General features: G+C 46.5%; 2 pseudogenes; both read left to right on the top strand.

Moving 5' to 3' along the window:
- Positions 1–1,579: 1,579 nt before the first annotated feature.
- LOC144139810 (THAP domain-containing protein 2-like) lies at positions 1,580–2,666 on the top strand (annotated as a pseudogene).
- A 1,235-nt stretch (positions 2,667–3,901) lies between these two features.
- On the top strand, positions 3,902–4,584 carry LOC144139562 (uncharacterized; annotated as a pseudogene).
- The last annotated feature ends 16,976 nt before the right edge of the window (positions 4,585–21,560 follow it).

The following is a 21,560-nucleotide window of genomic DNA, read 5'->3' as shown; positions in this document are numbered from 1 at the left end:
GCTTTCTTATAAATGAGAGTCTCTGTGGCTACCTAAAAGCGAAAATTTTACCCTTGCTGTCTGTTAGTGTGTCTCTTCATTCTGCGGCTTTGCCAAAAGTTGAAAAAATTTCTAAACGAGACGTTTATACGGGCAGCACATTTCCAAACCGTTATATTAGGTGGCGGTGTTTATACTTTTTCACGTAGTTCAGCAAAAATAAATCATTTGGCTTACTCAGGGTAGAACAACAATAAATAAGTGATAATTGAAGTGTTCTTATCAAAGTATCAGGCTGCTTGATGTCTGCGATAGGAAATAAAATATACACCCTGGAAAACGTTGGTTTAACCAAAAATTACAAATACCACTCGTGACTTCCTATAGGGGCGGCATTCCAAGACCTATAAGAGAACTCAAACAGTTACAGTGGATGGCGCGCTAGCAGTGGAACGCGGCAAAATCGAATTGATTTGCACAAGCCTCAACCGCGTTAATCGCGGGTGAAGCGAGGCGGGAAGGAAAGAGCATCAGAGGTGAGAGGGAAAGAGAAGAGATGCATTTACTTTCCAGGGGTTGCAGACGACTGCCTTCTTTCGGTGGCATTTGCAGCGAAATGAGCAGATATGCAGGCATTTCTTATAGAAGTTCTCAACTCACTTCTGCTTGCAAAATACCGCCAGAACTGCGATTCACTGTCTAGTGGAAAATTATCTTACTATCGCTTGTGTTTGTTCGCGCACCAGTTTTTTTTTTTTGTTCGTGCCACCGATACTCGCCAGGCTGCGGCACAAAGTCAGGGTGCCCAGGAGGACGGCATACTTTGTCTAAAGTGCCGTTTTCGGGAAGCGACCGATCTCGAAGCAGTTAATTATCACCGCCTTCCTTTTCAACGCTAGGGAATTGGGCAGTCGTTTGGACGATGAAAACGAGAGCTCACTTAAGAACGAAAGTACAATAGTATATTGATTAAGGGCCTTAAGGTGTAGCCTACCAGAATACAACTACGAACACACCAGAGATGTGCGCGTTGTGGGCGGAGAAACCGGAAACCGTCGGCGATGCTGGGAGGCTGTTGAGTACCGCTGATGTCGCTGCGCTCTCCAACTAGCCCGTGTTTACTGTTCCGTGTAAAAGCTGGTCGGGAAATTTGAGTTCCCATTGCGTCTTTGGTCAGAAAAGGTACTAGTGGTATAAGAAGGTCCTAACTATTGCTCAACCTACAGCAGGTCGCATAAACTTGTTCTGCACTGAAGTATCGCATTTGCATTCCAATCAAGGAGGACATAAAGATTTGCTGGAGTGGAAGCGGCTCCCACCAGGTGATGCCAGCGGCCGCCATCTTGCCGGAGGCAGAAAGCGCGCTGCCGGAGCATCGTTTCCACACTTCGTCGCCGGTGTACGCTGTTCTGTTGGAAGTTTTAAATGAGGGCAAGCCTTGCTCTTGGATAATGGTTGCCTCCTGCATTGCCTACGGATGTACAAACAGGCTGAAGAAAGGTTGTGGTTTCACATTTAACCTGTGTGCACATGAAAACATGTTCGATTGAGCTACTCGCGGTCATTTCAGCCGCATTGTAGTTTGATTGCACACCCGTGCATGAAGGAGCAGCAAAATAACATTGCGTATACGTTTGTGCCGCAGTTGATGGTCGTATATTACTTGACAGGTTTCCGAAGAATGCAGAGGTGTGGAGTTTTTGGGAGTGAGCAGTTCGCCGTGAAGGGTGGCGTTCTAAGGATGGAGACCGCCTGTGCTCTGTGCATTTCACTCCTAAGTGCTTCGACCGCACTAGGCAAACGACCCGACTACGGGTGGGAGGTGTGCCCACGGTGTTTCCAGCTTTTCCTCCTCATATGCAGAAACCTGTAAGTATTACTGCCATCGTTGAAGGAGAAGTAAAATGTTTAGCGTGCATTACGTTTGTGGCATTATGACCGCTACATAATTACTTGTTCCACAAAATATTGTTACGGATATGCGCGGCATTTTTTTGTGGACCGAGATTGGCGGTGGAGGAGTAGCTGTTGTTAATTGGTGATCAAGAAACATATAAAGATACATCCGGCTAATTAAAAATTCCACCAGAACGGGTGCCATGTCTTTTTTGCTGGCATACAACTTCTCGCACATAACTATGAAAAAGCTTGTTGCTAATACATCAAGTATTTCTCCATAAAAATGCGTAGCGCAAATGTTGGATCCACAGCATTGATGTGAAGTTTTATTTAGTTTTTGCGCTTGCTGCTTGTTCGACTTGTCTGAGAAATAGAATGGCTTCAACTTCAGGTAAAATGGAAGCGTGCCGACCCCACGTCTCGAGATTTCCTGGCCCGGCCTGGTTCTGAGCGTTCTGGGTTGTGCGACCTGCCTGGAGCTGGCGATCTTCCTGAACACTCGCCCCGCAAACACTTCTACAAAGACAAGGTCCCTTATTCGCAAGAAAAGATTACGCAGTTAAAGAAAGTGCAGCAAACTAAACGAAGGCTGATCAAGAGAAATGAAACAGCTCAAGAAATCATCAAGAAAATTAGAGAGTGAAGACTTTTGTCAGAAGAAGGTTCGAAATGTGCTTACATTCGTTTTCTCAGTTGACATTCAGCAACTACTTAGCAGGGCAGGCAACCAACAGAAGGGCTAGTACCCACCTGAGCTCCGAGCATTTGCGCTCACTATATCTTCATAGCCCAGCCGCGTACGAGTAGGTACGATCAAAGTTCAACGAGGCTCTCCCGTCCCAGCGAACACCTCGGGGCTGAGACAAGTCCATTCAAGGAGCTCCTGGCTTCACAGCGGAAGCATTTTCTTTTCTTGATAAGTTTGCAGAAGCACGTGATGACCCCTTCTACTGCGCTCTAATTGTAGACGACATGGCTATCAGGAAACATGTAGAACTAATTGGAGGTAAGGTTGTTGAAGGTTTTGACTTTGGTAGAGGGCTTGACGATAAAAGTCTTTCTGAAGCTGCAAATGTGTTTGTCTTCATGGTCGTTTGGCGTAAACATCAGATTTAAGATTCCAGTTGGCTACCTCTTAATTGACTCACTCACTGGAGCACAAAGGGCCCAGCTGACCAAACTGTGCATCGAGAAACTTGCGTCAGTGAAGGCTGAAGTTGTCTCTCTTACGTTTGACGGAGCCTCATCGAATATCACCGTGGCCAGGTGTTTATGTGCTGAACTTTGTGTTGATTCTGAGCAGATTTCAACAAGCTTTGTGAAACCGGCTGCTAACGCTAAGAATGTTTACGTTATAATAAATGCCTTCCACTTGATTAATCTTATCCGCAATTCTTTGGTTAAGTTAAGCCGCCTGTTGACACTAAAGGACAGCACATCAAGTGCGCCTACATAGTGACATTGGAGGCATTACAGTGCTCCGAAGCGCTGCGGCTGGGCAACAAACTCGCGAAGGTCCACATGCATTGGGAGAAACAGAAAGTGGAGGTGCGGTATGCAGTGCAAGCTTGAGTTCCTCCGTTGTTAATGCCTTGCACTTCCGTGAAAACATGCTGACGCGACCCCAGTTACGGGCCGCCAGTGCAACGTCGAAGTTCGTGCGAGTTTTCGATCACCTGTTTGACCTCTTGAATTCCAGGAACCCTTTTCCAAGGTCCTAGAAGGCTCCTATGCGGAAGCAGAATGAAGCCTGCTGGAATCCATTCTTTGCTGACAACCAAGCATATATTTATAGTTGACAGATCCAGCTGGACGGCCAGTTTTAGAAGGCTTAAATAAAACTGGTTGTGCAGGCTTTTTGATCTGCATGGCGAGCACAGAAAAACACGCCGACGATATTGTTGGCCAGGGTAAGCTGAAGTGCTATTTGACGCACAAACTGAGCCAGGATTACGCGGAGAACTTCTTTTTATCGGTTCGTGGTTGAGGTGGGTATAAGAACAACCCAACCGCTGCCCATTTTATGACGGCATACATGCGTTTGCTGGAGCAACTAGAAGGGACGTCTTCTAGTTCGGGAAACTGCACCAAAGACATGGTTTTCATCCTGAATACCACTACTGTTGTCGCCCAGGTAGACGCAGTGGGAACACTCCCGGACATGCGCAGGTCCTCTATCTTGGAGCCTCATGACTACTAGGACTACACCCACCCCGAAAACATTCTTGCGTACTTGTCGTGGTGGTGCATTGTATTGCAGGCTTCGTTGTACACGAAGTGTGCAAGACAACCACATGCGAAGAATACATTGCGGCCTTGTACTCAGATGAGTCAGGTCCTCTAGTTGAGCAGAAAAAGAGAGGGGCTTGTGTCCCCATTTCAGGATTGGCTTGTATGAAGTCTTTGAAAAGTGGCTGCAACGGCTACAGATCGAGCGTGGAGAGATTGAAGCAGTCAACTCCCAGTCAAAGCATCTCGTTTTGGGAGTGCTATGGCCGTCTGTAGAGGAGAAATGGTTTCAGAAACGAGAGCAGGACAACCTCGACATTGATCCCTTTGGCAATCATATCTGCAGCTTGTGCAAAAACGTTGCAGAGCCGTATGTGAAAATCCCCATCCACCACATGACAAAATAGAAACCGGGAGATCCTAAAGGACAGGGTAAGGCCCCTTCTTTCGAGAATGATCCCCTTCAAACACCAGTGACTTTCCCCGGAGTGCGTAATTTGGCTATGCTGTCGCATACATTTTTAATGCTTGTGTGATTTTGTAATTTGTGCCGTTTGCCAGTTTTTCTACGAGTTTTGTAGGCCATTTGGCCACATACAAGCGAAACATATATGCTTACAACCTGACGGAACTTGTTTTATTGCTCTGCAGACGCGAGCAACTGAATCTGCAGCTCAAATAGGCGCGAACGCAGCTGCACTCGGCTGTTTCTTACCACTTCCAAGATGGCCGCCGCTCGGTCGGAGCGGTTTCATCCGCTCCCATGGGTACCCATAGGCGGCTTCCACTGCAGCACGTTTTTATGTCCTCCTTGATTCCAATCCCTGGGAGCCGACGTCCGTGTTCTGCGAACGCCGGTGCAGCTCTTCTCTTCAATGTAGGCACCCACCACCCCACTTTCCTCACCAAAGGTCCGCACAAAATGCGGAGGGCGGGGGCAGCGCGGTTCTGGAGTGTTTTATTTGAAAGTGCTCAATTGGACATGTCTAGGAGTCCATTTCGAAGCGAGAAAAATAGAGCCGTTGTTGATGTGGTGTCGGTTTCGAAAATGAAGGCACGGGATGGAGGAAGCTTGGATTGTATTTTCGATTGAATGGGAAGTTTGATTTGAATTGGTCTGCTGACTAGCTCCGACGCACACAACCAGCCTGCACGCTATTTCGACGGGTATATGCGCGCGTTACGTCAAAGTCTGCTGGGGTGTCGGGGGGCGGTTATTGTTTAATCTTGGCATTGTGTGATCGATGAGAGCGTCGACAAACAAAGGTTAGCTGAACTATCATTTATGGAGCCTATATTATAGGATTTCGGGGCGATAGTAGGGAAATAAGGCAGTGGTGTAACGTTTAGGCAATTATGGGCGCAGATAGATAGCGCAAGTGTTCATTAAGTAACGCGTTTTTCGCACGTGAAGTGACGAACCGTGCCAATAAAAGGATCGGGCAACCGAGCACGAGGTCATGGGTTGTGTTGGTGGCTGGGGCTGCAGCCACGGATATGGCCGGGTTGTCGGGCATGGGGTTGTTAAAGGGGTCATAAAAACAAACAACATTCGGTTCAATAAAAAAACTGTATCCCGATAACAATGTTACTGTAATTTTATCGCAAACCTCAAACAAATAACGGAGATATTAAGGAAGACCAATAAAGCAGAGGTGATTGCCCAGCCACTTTGGGGGGACTTTTCTATGACGTCACGGAACTTGCGCGATTGATGGTCACCGACCAAAGGCACGGTCAAGTAACATGAATGGGCGCATGTAGTGGGCCCTCAATCTGTTTGGTCGCAATATTTGTATTTTAGCGCGTATTTCACATAGTGATCACTGTGTTTTAGTGCTTACTTCTATCGCGCCTGCCTTGACCATATTTCGTTCTTTTAGTGCGAAATTTGAAAGTGTGCTAAAAATTTCTTGCGATTAATCGTTAAGTACACGTTTTGGCAGCTCGAACCGAACTGATTGACTTATCAAAGGCTAGCTTTCTAAAATCAAATGAAATTCTATTTGCCTTCGTGGCGTCGGTTGCAGCATCATCCAACAATTGTTCCAAAAATACCGACCGCGAAGAGAGTAATCAAAAAACGCCAAGAAATCTCGGATTGAAGTCACATCCTTCAGTGGCGTCCCAGTAAACAAAGTAAATGGATGGCTCTGAAAATAAAATTTGGTACATTTTAGTCTGCCAAGGATTCGAACCCTTACCTCAGGGGTGGGAGACTATCTCCCTAACCGTACGCCACAGCGGGTCACTAGTATTTTTGCGTCAGGAGACACCTTGTGAACGTACAATCCTCCTTCCGACTAAGCCGGATCGATACATTTGCGTGCCCCGTAGTGCATGCGTCCATGAGTATAGCTGCATATGGCTCGGAAAAGTTAACAATCGCGAGTATTTTTATGACTGTCGCTGAGACAGGATGCGTACCGCAGAAGGTAGGAACGACTTCGAAGCGTCACGACCTAATCAAAGTCCGTGCCGGCTATCAGGAAGAAGTCAGTACAAGAACAACTGCGCCTCCCTGTGAAGGACAGAATTCAGTGCGAGCATGTCCGCTCCCACATAGCGTGAGAAAAGAGCTGAATATCCTGTCGGTGGTGGCGGCGGTTATAACGCCGTTAAGCGCACTAAAGAAAACACAAGACAGGGGAGCAAAAGACCAGCGCTTGTCTCCCCCATCCTGTGTTTTCTTTACTGCGCTTAACGGAGTTGTAATGGAGTACCAACTAGCTCGTACCCATACGTGGCTGCGGTTAGCAAGATGCTCGAGATACCAAACATAGTTTGAGCATGGCGTGAGTGATACTGTTTCGCGCCGATAAACGTGCCCCGTTTATTGTTAGAGTGATTACAGAATAGTGGCAATCTTAAAATCAGAGAGTTTGTTGGATAACTTTCGGTGTGTAAAACACTCGCGTATTTTAATTGAGCTGTGTAGAGCTTTCATGGCATCATTTAGCCACATCCTCTCCTTTCTAATATCCGCCCCATTCGCGGTATCCTGTGCATGGTCTTCGTATTTTTATAGCGATATTTCCCACTTATCCCAACCGCCTTAACAAGCATTGGGGCATGACACCTACCTAACGGGTTCAATAAATAACCTCAGCTTCCTGTGCTGCACAGTGCACGTACCCCTTATATTTGCCCCCGCATGCGAGCCCTTGGAGAAGTTAGTGTTAGCATAGCTGCTGGAGATGGTGAGCTCATTTATTATCAAGGATATCTGCCTTTGAAGGCTGTTATGCTCGGCGAAGTTTCGCACGCATCAAACTGCAAAATAAGCACCACAACACCCACATAGAACGTTTCCGAACCCCCCTACAACGTCACGTGTGTTCGTGCACGTTCGATTTATTTAAACACATCCGTTTATAGAAAGCGACTTGCCTCAATTATGCATTGTCTCTCGCTGTGAAGAGGAGCTCTGGTTGAAGCACTATCCGCCGCAACAGTTCGTGGAATTTATCGCTCGCGGGAAACACTCCTCACGCACCTTCAAATGCGAACCTGTTGGATTGCGCGGGCTTTCTTATACCGTTCTGAATACTTCACGCGAAAACAGGTGCCGTGAGGCGTTCCGACAGAATCATCGATCCGACTGAACGCGTAGCGTTGAGTCTAAGCGTTTATTTTGTATGTTGGTTTTCTACGCCCGTGGTTAACATAAGGTCCAAATGAAACACCATCAATTATGTTCCCATGAATTCCTATTTCCGCTTTTCCGTTTCCACTGTTTCGTAAATTCACAGGTGTCCGTGGTATGAAAGCGTTACCCTGAACATGTTATTCCGTACAAAGCTTTCACGTATCCAAAGGAAATAAGAACTGCGGATACTACCCTAGGTGTGGCCTGAATTCGAATGTGCACCGCAATCACGTTGCTTGTGGGCTGGTACGCGTAGGGCATCACCTTCCCACACCCATACTCTCAGTTTCGTATGTGTGCCACAACGTTAGATCATTTTGAAGATTTTAGCACGTCTTGACGTGGATCCCTGGCCAGGGAGCGTGTTGGTTCCGCCTCCACGTGTATTCTCCGTATCCACATTAACAGTCCTCCCGACGGACCAGTCTTACGGTATTTTTATCAACTGCCTGCAACCTAATCATTACATGGCTTCAGGATCACACTCAAAATACAGTCCAGAAAATGAATAAATAAGCCTTAGTAAATAAATGCGGGTTTATTTATCACCAAGCGGATCAGTGTTCCTCAAAGTCACATAACAAACCTACTAAGGAACGTATCAAAGAACATGCATTTAACTAATAGACTGTGTCATATAACCATTGAGTTATGGGGTCATAAAACAATCCAGTCCTAAATCAAAGGATCAAGGGCAATCCCCATATTCCTTGAAGGGAGGTATGATCCTTCTCGCTGGCCTTTCTTTACCTAGATCAGGATGATAAGCTCCTGCCAAAACACGTGATATTACCAGCACCGAGTACCTAGTTCGCTGGCAAAACTACAGATCGTTTTCTAACGACGTCCGCCATCGATTGGGCCCACCCACAACCAGGCCGGACCACGAGTTAAGACGCAACGACCACCGGCTACCCCAACACGCCGGTGCCGCGGCTAAGCCTTGCTCAGCTGGGATTAGCACCGCCGTGAGTGACGGGCTCCGGCCCGGTTTCCAGATTTCCGTAACATGGCAACACTACCACAGCGTTCTTCCACGACTATGAAATTTGTCCAGCTCAGCGGCCTCACTATCCACAAACCCGGCCCATGGCAACAAATCCTACGGGAGAGGCAAAATCGTCAGCAGCAAGCAGTTTAGCCCACACTTGTCCGCAAGCCCACCCCCCGTGCTTATGTAAAGCCACGCCTTCCCGCCAACGATTTCAAGATCGCATATCGTCCTCAGGCCGGAGTCGGCGTTGTTTCTTGGAGTGAGCGACCGTTCGCACAAGCCATCAGCCAAGCAAGCAAACAACCTCAACGGACATTCTTCTCCAGCGTAATTATCTAAAGCCAAGTTACGGAGAACCTGATCGTCGTGAGCACACCCAATGAAACGCTCTGCGAAGTGACAACCATCCCACTGGGGCCAACGACCCAAGAGCTCACCCCCTACCTCAAACCACTACCGGGCGCGACTAGAGGAGTCTTCATCGGCCTGGACGCTGTGCCTACTGCCCATCCCGTGGCACCTTATAAAACCTGGTATGGGAATGCCAGCAATCCCCGTCTTTATTTCCAATCCCCAACCCCACTTACGAGCAGTGGGTGGACGGGCTAACCAGCTGCGACCTTGCGGCGCAACAAGAAGTCGTCGCTAGAACCCGGGCAGCCAGCCAAGACCAGGCCATGCCGAACTAAGGACGCCTCCAACAGGGCTAGTGCCCCTGCCATCTAGCACCAAATTTGCTCGTATTCATTAAACGTTTAATTCTCTCACTCCTCGTCGCTGTCCTTCGCAGGACTATGACACTTGCCATGCTATGCCATGCTAGAGACATTTTGTAATGCAGGAAGCCCCACTGTGCTACTCGCGGAAGTTGTCTCTATCAGCAGCTGCATTTTCATCTGCGGTTGCGTCTACGTTGGCCGCATTCATGCAGAATGAGAAGCTTGGTAGAACCTCTGTGTCTGAATGAGTATATTTGCTAATTTCTCTAGCTTACGTTGCATAATATGCAATGTAAGCTAGCAATGTAAGCAATGTAAGCTTAAATCGAAAACGCACCGCACGAACAGGTTGGATGATTGTACAAGGAGAAACATTCTGAAAAAGTTTCATCTCTTTTTCTACCCCTTAACCAATAACTTCAGGCAAGTCTCGAAGCACTTCTGATGCACTCTATCGCATTAAATTTCCGGCCTGGTCCAATTCCCTAACACGTACCCGAATGTTTTGTCCCACGGGCGAGATGATGGTCCTCGGAACCATCTCCGCAAAAAAAAAGTGCCGCAGATCAGGAATTTTTAGCGATCGGTATGCAAAAACAGATACAGGGACGGAAATGAAAAGCGGACGCGACCAGCAAGCAGGATATATCTGCCACTTTTTTGTAACCAGAAAGGAAATCAAATATAACTTTATTAGACCGCGACGAACATCCTGGAGAGGACGCCCGGAACTGCGAACGTGAAGCCCGGCTAGGCAAACAACACAGCATCGTGGACGTAGTTGTACAGGGCCTTGCGAGTCAGGCGAATCAATACTAAGACTCGGGTATTCTTCGCCTGATAATATTTCATTGGCCGCTCCAAGATACGCAAAGGTTGTGCGGAGAGGTACAAAGGTAGGCATACTCGTAAATAAAACGTTATCAGAATACAAATGTTGGGTGGTTGTCGGATGAATGAAAGACTGCCAGGGAAGAGTAAATACTTCAGGAGGCAGCAGAAAAAAACAGCAGCTAATGCTACATAAGCCTTACCATATCAAGAACATAACCATATAAAGAAGTGAAAAAAGGGAGATTAAGCTGAAAAAAAAGAAGTTGGTAGGAAAGTAAGGCCAAAAGGAAACGCGATAAAGCGGGGACAAAACACCAACAAAACTAATAGTGTTTCAGCCCTCCTGGTAGGTTGAAGCGGGCCTTTTCTGACGCACGTCGTCTGATTTTGTGCATATCAAAATAATTTGGTTGTTTGTGGTTGCCGAAATAAGTCACGCAGAAAATAAATTTTCCATTTTAAGCGAACGTTTTCCTATACCGAGTGGATATGTTTACGTAATGCTCCGCAAACGATGCTTTTCTCTAAACAACGATACACCAGAGCATAACGAAAAAAAAATCTCGACATATTTTTCAACTTCTGGTTTAACTCAGGTGAGTTCTTTTGTATAATAAACACCAATAGGATGTTAAAAATATCACTGGTTGTTAGGTATTTTCAGGAAGACGTTTTAAGCCTGTCAAGCTTTCTGGCAGAGAATGCACCAGCTTGTAAAACTAAAAGCAAGTTTGTTTTATACACTTTTTTTAGCCACACTTATTATGCGACGTAATTTTTATAGATAAAACCTAACGTAAAAAGCCTCAACGTTGTGTGACACGTGAAAAAGCGCTTCGAAACAAACGAAACAGGATGAGCAATTAACGGAAGCTGCGGGATTAGAGCGGTGACAGCGAAGTTTGGAAATGCGGTGACGGAGCGAATAATTGCCAACCGACTGGGAACTTTCTCATTGTCACGTACGCCAGTTCGGAGAATACATGCCTTAAGTTTTCATGGGAACGGTTCACGAACCAATCTAAAGGTGACACCATTTGATGCAAGAGCGCGAATGGGATTTCATTCGTTGAACTTGGCTACAACTGTCGCCTCCGCTTTCGCATGCGTTTGTTTCCAGTAACGAATGTCAGATGTTTGGGCCATTTGCTTCACTGCAATTTATTCCTCCTCTCTCCGACATAACCCACCCGAGGAAAGAAAGTATTTTATGCTAACAGTACCCGCTTCTGGCTAAGAAATTCGCCGTGAGTTACTCGTTCCGGTCGTCTGCTTCCCCTCAACTGTTCCTGTCGTCTGCGCCGAGCTTCTTTATCGTGTGCTTTGTTTTGTCTTCGTTTTGTTTACGGTCCCCTGCCCTTTCAGATGTTGGCGTTCATCCTGTCTCCTTCACTTTATTGCTTCTCTGGTGCATCTGCTCGTTCTGGCGTGGCGGGCCGGGCTGTGCACCAAGGCCACACTACTTTCTTTTCACCCTCCCGAAGACAGGAATGGGAAAGGAGACTTTAGGTGCGCTTGTCTATACCTAGCGCCGGATATTACATGTGCCTACCTCATTCGCAAGAAAGTGCTTTCTGTACACTTTGTTTTTTTTTCTTTCCTTGCCACAAGGGCAATAAAGTTGTATCCGGGTGTTATTACATAACCATGTGCGTCGGTATCACTTGCCGCGTTTTAATCACCTACGATATCGTGTGTCGTTTCTTTGGGGTCACTGAGTGAGCCAGGTGATGAGTGAGTGAGTGAGTGAGTGAGTGAGTGAGTGAGTGAGTGAGTGAGTGAGTGAGTGAGTGAGTGAGTGAGCCTGTGCTTCAGAGCGTGTGTGATTGGGTGATTTAGTGAAGGAAGGAGTAAGTGAGTGAGTGAGTGACTCGCGAGAGGGTGATTCAGTGAGTGAGTGAGTGAGTGAGTGGGTGAGTGAGTGAGTGAGTGAGTGAGTGAGTGAGTGAGTGAGTGAGTGAGTGAGTGAGTGAGTGAGTGAGTGAGTGAGGAAACTTTATTTGGTTAAACTTGCACGATGACCCTTATTACCAAAGTGCGCCCAATGTGAGCAGTCACTTAAGCGGTTCTTTGAGACGAACATCCGAGGCGGTCATATCTCGTGCCCAGGCAACTGAGGAGAGAAGTGAGTAGGGCAGGTTCAATAGTTGAGAGAGAGAGAGAGAGAGAGAGAGAAAGAGAGAGATAGATAGATAGATAGATAGATAGAGAGAGAGAGAAAGAGAGAGAGAGAGAGAGAGAGAGAGAGAAAGAGAGAGGAAGCTTTAATGAACACTCAAGAGGTTAGCCCCACAAATGGAGGGCCTTGCTACTTCTGTTGGGGATGAATATAGTGAGGCGAAAAAAAAAGAAAAAAAAGTGGGAGAAGTACGCAGCAACATTTATTATAGGGAGATGAAAATATGTTTGGATATTACCGAAAGAAAAGGCTGTCTATTGAGATAACCGAGGCAGTGCCCACTCATTGGAAGAGGGGTCTTATTCACGTCAGGTAAGACTGTGTTTTTGTGCCGGCCTAACCTATGTAGTGAGCTACAATTTCCGGAAGACTCACGCTTGCTCTTGTGATTACGCTTCATGAAGAAGAGGAATGCCATGCCTGTTAGACCGAATTTGATTGAGTATGGGTTTTCTATCCCATAGATGTTCTTAACGCGAGATGTCCCGGGCCTGGAGAGACGCCGCACGGGCTAGCGCTTTTATCCGCTCATTTGAAAACATTCATACATGTCTGCGAATGCAAATTAGTACATATTTTTTTATTTCTGCACGTGTTGGAAAGGTGAGCCGCGTTTTGCTCAACGCTATTGTGGAAGAGCCGCCGACGAGCGCGCTAAGAGTCCGTGAAGGTGAGGGTGTGGAGGCTAGTCATTAAAAGAGAAGTTGTGATTGTACTGGATAACACGGATGATTGCAAGATCTTGATATCGGCTACTTTATTGAGCCTGTCAACTAGAGTTCGATGAGTAGCGTTAGTTTGAAGAATTCGTGTATTGGCTCGTTTCTACCTATATAAACGTGAAAGCCCTGTGGTTCATCAAACGGGAAAATTGATCGTAGTCGGCATCATCTGCGTCAGCCCGAATGGTTCGAGACTGGGCACGCCTGTACATACGGAATTAATTGGGTTACTCTGGAATTACAAATTCGGTGACTTGAGCAGCAGCTAGGTGCTCTTGCCACAGCGCAAACCCACCACCCTGCCAGAAAAAAAAACACGGATTACACGCATGCGTCCGCTGGGACAGGTCCACGCGGCGGTATTTGCGTAGAAAGGCTGCACATACAGGAAATCTCTGTCTGTGTGTTAACCTGCAGCTTGAAGTCCCCCCTCTCTGGTTGTCGGAGTAATTTGCATCAAGAGACGAAGAAAAGGGGGGAAGAGTCGAGAGCGCGATGCAAGAGTACAGAAGTCTTTGGTAATCTCTAGGCTTTCGTCTTAAAAAAACGTAGGAACACTTAAGTACCAGAGGAATTTAGACGGCCCTCAAGCCTTAAACGTAACTTTTACTGGGTTATAGCCTGTCTCTACAACGTATACGAGACACTCGCGGCAATTGGCATACGCGCGCTACACAATCTGATCGCACGTCCAACAGGGTGCAACTATTTTACGAGCCCTGAAAAATCTCGCTGAATGCAATGAGGGGGTGATAACTCCACGCCCTGCACATGATACAGAACTGCTAGCAATCTCGCTTTCTTCGTAGCTCCTCCATATTCCTCTCCTTCGATCTACTGTTGAATGTTTCTTTTTGCATTTTTTTGTGTATGTCTGTGTGTTCCCGGCAATATATTTGAGGCATTTTCAGCGGAATAGAACAAAAACGAATTGACTTAGAGCTTTCTTTTTTATATATAGAAAGAAATGAAACTATCCTTTCACTAGTAGAGGTCGGCGTTAAAAACTGTGAAAACGTAATTATCAATAGAAACCCTTCTAATGGCCTGCAAAGGTCATGAATTATACAATCCCGGCTTCAAAAGACCACTTCCTTCGGCCATTCCCTTTCGCAACTTGCCCCGAAGGTAGTTTCTGTTTAAGCGCGTAAAATGTCTCAGGCCATCGAAATTTTTAGGGCTGCGCTCATCCGTGGTTTCAAAAGACCGGGGAAGCTTTATCTTTAGTTTATCTTGTCGTCTTCTTTTGATTTCATTGGTGCTTTTTTTAGAAACAGCCGAGGTACCAGTAAGCTAATAGCGTACTGTGATCTCTAGGTTCGCTAGGACCGCAGAATGGGATCCGCTCACGTTTCCTCTTGGTCCCAGGGCTCCTTTGTAATGTTTTGCCCAAAGGGGATATCAGTATAGACAAAGAAATATCGACACGCTGCCTAATTCAGAAAAAACTACGCCCACCTTTCTTTCTCGCTCGCCCCAAATTTGTACCCTTACTTTTGTAGTTTGTGCTGCGCTGCCTGATTTCTTTCCGTAGATGGCTCAACTGCAATAGAAATGTTTAGTTGTAGGGGGCCTAGTATCCGTAGTCTTTGTCAAGGCAAACAGGTTATGACAAGACTGAGCAACTTCTACGAAAATCTTCGGGATATCTAAAGTTCGGGTTCAGGTTGTTCGCACTAAAATTGAATATCTCCGACGTTTCGGCATAGCGCAGTCGGCTTTTTTCCTGGTGCCTATATCTTGATCCCTGGTCGCAATATACATCTTCAAGAAATTTGCGGAAACTCGCCTAGGTTATCACAGTTTTTTTAGTTGTTGCCTTACTACTTTCATTTGGGTTCTGGCGTCCGCAGAATGTTTTACAATCCCGCAAGGGGCATTTTCAAAACGGAATGACGTAGGCTTTATAAAAAGACAGGAATTATGTCCTTCTCTTAATACGTTTGCTTGCGAGCTGTTGGTGTTGAAAAACTTTAGTTTGGGCCTGGTGATGTGGGAGTGATCACACCTTCCAGGAGACTGTGGGATGACCGTGATGTCTCCGCCTTGGAAACCAGACGTTGATGACACCCAAGTCTGCACTGGTCATGATGTTCTCCCACAGTTCAGGGATGCGAGGCGGAGTGGATAACGTGCGAGGGCTCAGTTAAATACGCACCACAAAGTCATATTAAGGGAAGTACACACCTGAGGTCATAAATGTACATGTGGCAGGATATTGGGTAGAATTCATCTACTCTAACGAAGCTGGTTTAATTATATTCCTGATTTTGTACGTATTTATGATTGTTATTCTCCTAGGTTTTCGTGTGCCGTTATTTCATTCGTGTTACTTTGAAATTGTTTGTATATATTCGCATATATTGTATATGTTTGTATATATATTAGGATTACTATTTAGAGTATGTACGTTATAGAATACCTTACCCTTTTTTTATACTGCTCAATTATTTGATGTACTGTTGCGCACATTTGCTGCCTTCAAGAATTTATTCGTGAATTCATAATCGAGGGTCCCCTTACTGTCTTTGACTATTGGGCCCTCGTCTCAATAAGAACATGTTTCTATTCTTTTTTATGAAGTAAACTTTCATTTTCTTTCTCACGTTCTTATAAATAATTTTAATTGTGATATTGCTAGAAAGACATTATTTTTGAGCCTGTGAAGCCTTGGAGCAGACAATACACCAGTTTGTCAAATTAAAAGCACATTTTTTTGTAACACTATTTTTCGCGACAGTTGAAATCTCACGCCACTTTTATACATCAAACCAAAAGTAAAAAACGTCAACCATGGGTGTCACATTGAAAAGCCCTTCGAAACACATAAAACAGTACTAGCAAATAATGGAAGATACGGCATTAGAGCGGTGACAGCGAAGTTTGGAAATGCGGTGGCGGAGCGAATAATTGCCAAGAGACTCGGAACTTCCACATTGTCAAGTACGCCAGTTTGAATAATACATGCATTTAGTTTCCATGGGAAGGGCCCCCCAACCAATGTAAAGATGGCATCAGTTGCGACACGAGCGCGAATGGGATTTCATTCGTTGAAGTTGGCTAAAACGGTGGCCTGCGCTTTGGAATACTTTTTTCCCAGTAAAAAATCTCAGCTCTTTTTGCCGTTGCCTTCACTGCAAATTATTCCTCCTCTCTCCGACGTAACCCAGCCGCGAAACGAAAGTATCATCAGCCTACGGTACCCGGTTCCGGGATAAGAAATTCGTATGCACTTACTCGTTCCAGCCGTCTGCTTCCTCTCAACTTTTCCTGTCGTCTGCACCCAGCTTCTGTATCCTATTCTTTGTTTTTCCTTTCTTATAATTTACGGTACTCTGCCCTTTCGGATGTTGGTGTTCATTTCGCATCCTTCTCTTGTTTGCTGTTCTGGTGCATCAGCTCGTTCTTGCGTAGCGGGCCGGGCTATACACCGAGGCCACACTTTTTTCTTTTCTTCTTTGCAAAGGCAGGAAGGCAAAAAGAGACTATTGGTGCGCTCGTCTCGACCTATCGCTGGATATTAGCTGTGCTTACCTCAGTCGCAAGGGGGCGCTTCTTGTATACTTTCGCTCTTCCCTTTGCTTGCGAAAAGGGCATCAAAAATACATCCATTACACAACCATGTGCGTCGGCATCACTATCCGCATTTTAATTACCTACGATGACGTGCATCGTTTTTTTCGGGTCACTGAGTGAATAACTGAGGGGGTGAGCCAGTGAGTGAGTGAAAGCGTGAGTGAGTGAACGAGCGAGTGAGTTTGTGAATCAGTGCGTGACAGAGTGAGTTAGTCAGTGAGTTGACGAGGGAATGGGTGAGTGGATGAGCACGTCAGTTAGTGATAGGGTGAGTGGGTAAACAAGCGAGTGAGTGAGAGAGTGAGTGAGTGAGTGAGTGAGTGAGCGAGTGAGTGAGTGAGTGAGTGAGTGAGTGAGTGAGTGAGTGAGTGAGTGAGTGAGTGAGTGAGTGAGTGAGTGAGTGAGTGAGTGAGTGAGTGAGTGAGTGAGTGCTCGACTGAGTGAGTTAGTCAGTGAGTGCACGAGGGAGTGTGTGAGTGAATGAGCACGTCAGTGAATGAGCAAGTCAGTGAATGAGCGTGTGGGTGCGTGAGCACTGAGCGAGTGAATTAGTGCGTGATTATCTGATTGAGTGCGTTATTTATTCAGTGAGTGAATGAGTGAGTGAGTCTTGTGACTTCATTTGGTTAAAATTGCACGATGACACTCATAACCAATGCATGCCGAATGTGAACGACCGCTAGAAGAGTTATTCGAGACAAACAGCTTGAGTGGGCCATACCTCATGCCCAGATAAGGGGGGAGAGAAGTGTGTACGAGAAGTTTAATTCCTGGATATCACCAATTAAATAGTCTCTCTATTAGGATTTCCGCCGCAGAGCCCATATTATGGAGAAGCGTCATAGTCAAGTGAGTTAGGAGTGTGTTTTTGTGCTGGCGTGCGGCGCGGGTTGAGCTACGTTTTACGAAATATCCATGCTTTCTCTCGCGGTAACGCTTGATGGGGAAGAGATACGTCTTTCCAGTTGGGACGAAGTTGCTTGGGAACGTTTGTTGGCTGGCAGCAATGCTCTGAACGCGGGTTGTCCTGGGCCCGGAGAGACGCCGCACAGTCCAGCGCTTTTATACGCTCATTTGTAAACATTTCAACGTTCCCGCGAATTCGAAAGATATTCACAATTTTCATTTTCGCAAGTGTTGAAGAGATGAGCCGTGTGTTGCTCAACGCTGTTGTGGAAGAGCTGCTGACGAGTGGGCTAATAGTCCGTTAAGGTAAGGGTGTGAAGGCTAGTCACTAAAAAGAGAAGTTGCGATTGTACTGGATAACACGGGTTATTGCAAGATCTTGATATCGGCTACTTTATTGAGCCTACGACTACGTTAAGATTAACCGTAGTCGTCATCCTCGGCGTTAGCACGAATGGTTCGAGTATGGTCCCCACTAAGAAAAAAAAATTAATTGGGTTGCTCGGATATTCTAAACCGGGCGGCCTGAACGGCAGCCAACTGCTCTAGCCTCAGCGCTAACCGGGCACCCTGCCGGGAGAGAACACGGATTACACGGATGCGTCCGCTGTGACAGGTGCACGCGGCTGCATTTGAGTGGAACGGGTGCATGCAGATCACAGCTCTGACTGTGGGGAAAGCTGCAGCTTGATGTCCACCCTCACTGGTTGTCGGAGAAATTTGCATCAAAAAACGAAGAAAAGGGGGCAAGAGTCGAGAGCGCGATGTAACAGTACAGAGGTCACTCGTAATCTCCAGGCTTTCGCCTTTAAATCACGTAAGAACACTTAAGTACAGAAGGAATTCAGACGGCGGTGAAGCTGAAATCCAAACTTTTACTAGGTTATAGCTTATCTCTTGAACGCACGCTAAATATTCGTGGCTATTTGCATACACGCGCTACACAATCGCATCGCACGTCTAAACAGTGTGCTACTATTTTACGAGCCCTGAAAAATCTCGCTGAATACAGTTAGGCGGCGATAACTACACGCCCTGCAGATGACACGGACCTGCTAACAATCTCGCTTTCTTCTTAGAACCTCCAATGTCCTCTCCTCCGATCTAGTGTTGAATGTTTCTTCTTGCATTCGTGTGTGTATGTCTGTGGTCGTAGGAAAGCATGTTGTTGGGCTAGTTGGTGTTGCATAGTTACAGGATAAAAACTACGCAAATGGACGAGACGGAGGAAGGAGGACAACAAGACTGCGCCTGTCTAGTCCTTCGTAATCTGTACTCTCCATTCGCGCAGTTTTTTTTACTTTAAGTATGTCTGTGTGTTCTCAGCAATAAATTTGAGCCATTTTTGTCGGAATAAAATAAAAACGACGTGACCTTAAGTTTTCTTTTTTTAAATGTGGAAAGAAACAGAACTATCATTTCACTAGTAGAGGTCGGGGTTAAAAACAGTGAACACATATGTCTCAATAGAAGCCCTTCTCATGGTCTACAAAGGTCATGAATTATACAATCCAGGTTTCACAAGACAGCTTCGTTGGGCTATTCCGTTTCGCAACTTGCCCCGAAGGTAGTTTCTATTTACGCGCGTAAGATTTCTTGGGCCATCGCACTGATAGGGCTGCGCTCGGCCTTCATTTCAAAAGACCGAGGAAGTTTTTTCTTTACCTTATTTTGCATCTGTTTTTGATTTCATTGGTACCGTTTTTAAAACGAGCCGTGGTACGAGTAAGCTAATATCGTACTGCGATCTCTCGTTTTGCTAGGACCACCAAATAGAATCGGCGTGCACGTTTACTCTTGCTACCCGGACGTCTTTGTAATCTTTTACCCACGGGGCTTCAGTATAGACAAAGCAACGTCGACGCGCTGCTTAATGCAGAAAAAATCCGCCAGCTTTCTTTCTTGCTGGCCACAAATTTGTACCCCCCCTTTTTTAGTTTGCGCTGCGCTACCCGACTTCTTTCCATAGATGTCACAACTGCAGTAGAGGATTTGAGTTGCAAGGGCCTAAGTATCCGTCATCTTTGTCGAGGGAAACAGGTTATGACAGGACTGAGAAAGTTCTACCAAAAATCCCCAGGATATCTAAAGTTCGCGTCCAGGTTGTTCGCAGTAAAATTGCATCTCTCCGAGGTTTCGCCGTAACGCAGTCGGTTTCATTGATGGTCCCGATATCTTGATCACTGGTCGCATTATACATTTTCAAGAAATTCGTGGAAGCTTGCCTAGGCTATTACAGTTTTTTTTAGTTGTTGCCTTACTTCTTGCATCCGGGCTTTGCGTCCGCAGAATGTTTTACAAGTGGGCGCGGGTTAATTTTCATAAAAACGAAATGACATGGGCTTTATAAAAAGCCAGAAATTTCGCCCGTCTCATAAAAGGTTTGCTTACGAGCTGTTGGGGCTAAAAACGTTAGTTTGAGCCTGGTGATGTGGAAGTGGTCACACCTTCCAGGAGACTATAAGGTGACCATGATGTTAGCCCTGGAGACCCGATGTTAATTGGCATCCAAGTCTGCACTGGTCATGATGTTCTCCCACAGCTTAGGGATGGGAAGAGGAAGGGTAATATGACAGCTATGGGTTAAATTCGCAAAACAAGGTCATATGAAATTGGGTAAAGGCTTGAGGGCATAAATTTACATGTGACAGGAGTTTGGGTGGGGCACATCTAATGTAGCAGAGATGATTTCCCCGAATCAACGAAAGCGTTCGGGTTGATCGGTGCCAACGTCCGCTCATGCCTTTTGTACCGGAAGCCTAAGTACCCTGCTTCTGTAGTCGGTGAGATTGTGTCGGAGGCTGCAGAACTAGGCGAGCGAATACGTGTCCCTATTGTACGGGCTCACCCCGGACAGCGGCGTGATGTGACCTAGACGTTGCGCAGCCGCGATGCAGTGGTAGCCGCAATCATCCGGTGCGAGGTTTCCGTCCTCACTGCTCGCGGTCGTTGTGGCGTACGGCATCGGCGCCGCACGTCCAGACGTGGTTCTACTGTGGCTACCTTTGCGCAAAGAGGCTCAGCAGCAGAAGGTCCCTTGGCCTTGAGACCTTCGCTTTCGGTCCAGGAACATAGTCGAGGGGGGCCGTCGAAGAGGCGGTCGACGGAGTGTATACGCTGGACGAACACGCCCGACCGTCAACGCTGGGGCCACCAGTGCACAAACTGGTGGGGTGACTGGCAGGCTCTGCCCGATGCGAGGTAGGCCAGCTGCATCCCAGGCTTGCGTGGTATTTTTCAAGGCCTGGTCTCGTCCCCCTCGCTCGGTCCTCCCAGATAGACCGCCTGTATAGCTGCTTAATCCTGGTGTATTCTTGCGCTTTCTCACACAGCCCGTTTTTCCCTGGTCTACATTTTCTCACACTAAAGACGGAGCATGCTGTGAAAGGCTCATTTGCTCAGTCACGCTTGCCACTCTACAATTTGCCGCTGCCCCACTATTGGTGTTCGCGGCGTTCCGTTGGGCAGCTTCTTGGCAGCCAATTTAAACTCATCGTCCCTTTCCTATTCTTATTTTGCCCTTCGCTCGTACACGTGATCCCAATAACTTAAGGCGATTGGCGATTGAACAATTACACCCAAGGAGTCTTGCAAGAAACCCGTGTTCCGGAAGCGACACTTTACTATAATTTCATTGGTTTTCCTTTTTCACCTTCTTAGTACACGTGTCTGTTGTGTCACCGTGTCGTCTTCTTAATGGCCGACATCCATTATTATATTTTGAAACCTTCCGAAAGCGCACATTGAAAAAAATGCAAGACGAATTATAATTAATTACCCTGCCGGAAGGACGCCGCATTATAAGCAGTCACAATATTTTGTGCGTGACACTTACATACGCACTACATTATCATCACCGTCAGATGCATTAAGC

This window comes from Haemaphysalis longicornis, unplaced genomic scaffold (assembly GCF_048455015.1).
Source record: "Haemaphysalis longicornis isolate Haplotype H1 unplaced genomic scaffold, Haemaphysalis longicornis Haplotype H1 scaffold_5, whole genome shotgun sequence".
NCBI classification, from domain to species: domain Eukaryota; kingdom Metazoa; phylum Arthropoda; class Arachnida; order Ixodida; family Ixodidae; genus Haemaphysalis; species Haemaphysalis longicornis.
The sequence above is the reverse complement of the archived record's forward strand: the minus strand, read 5'-3'. Positions and strand labels throughout refer to the sequence as shown.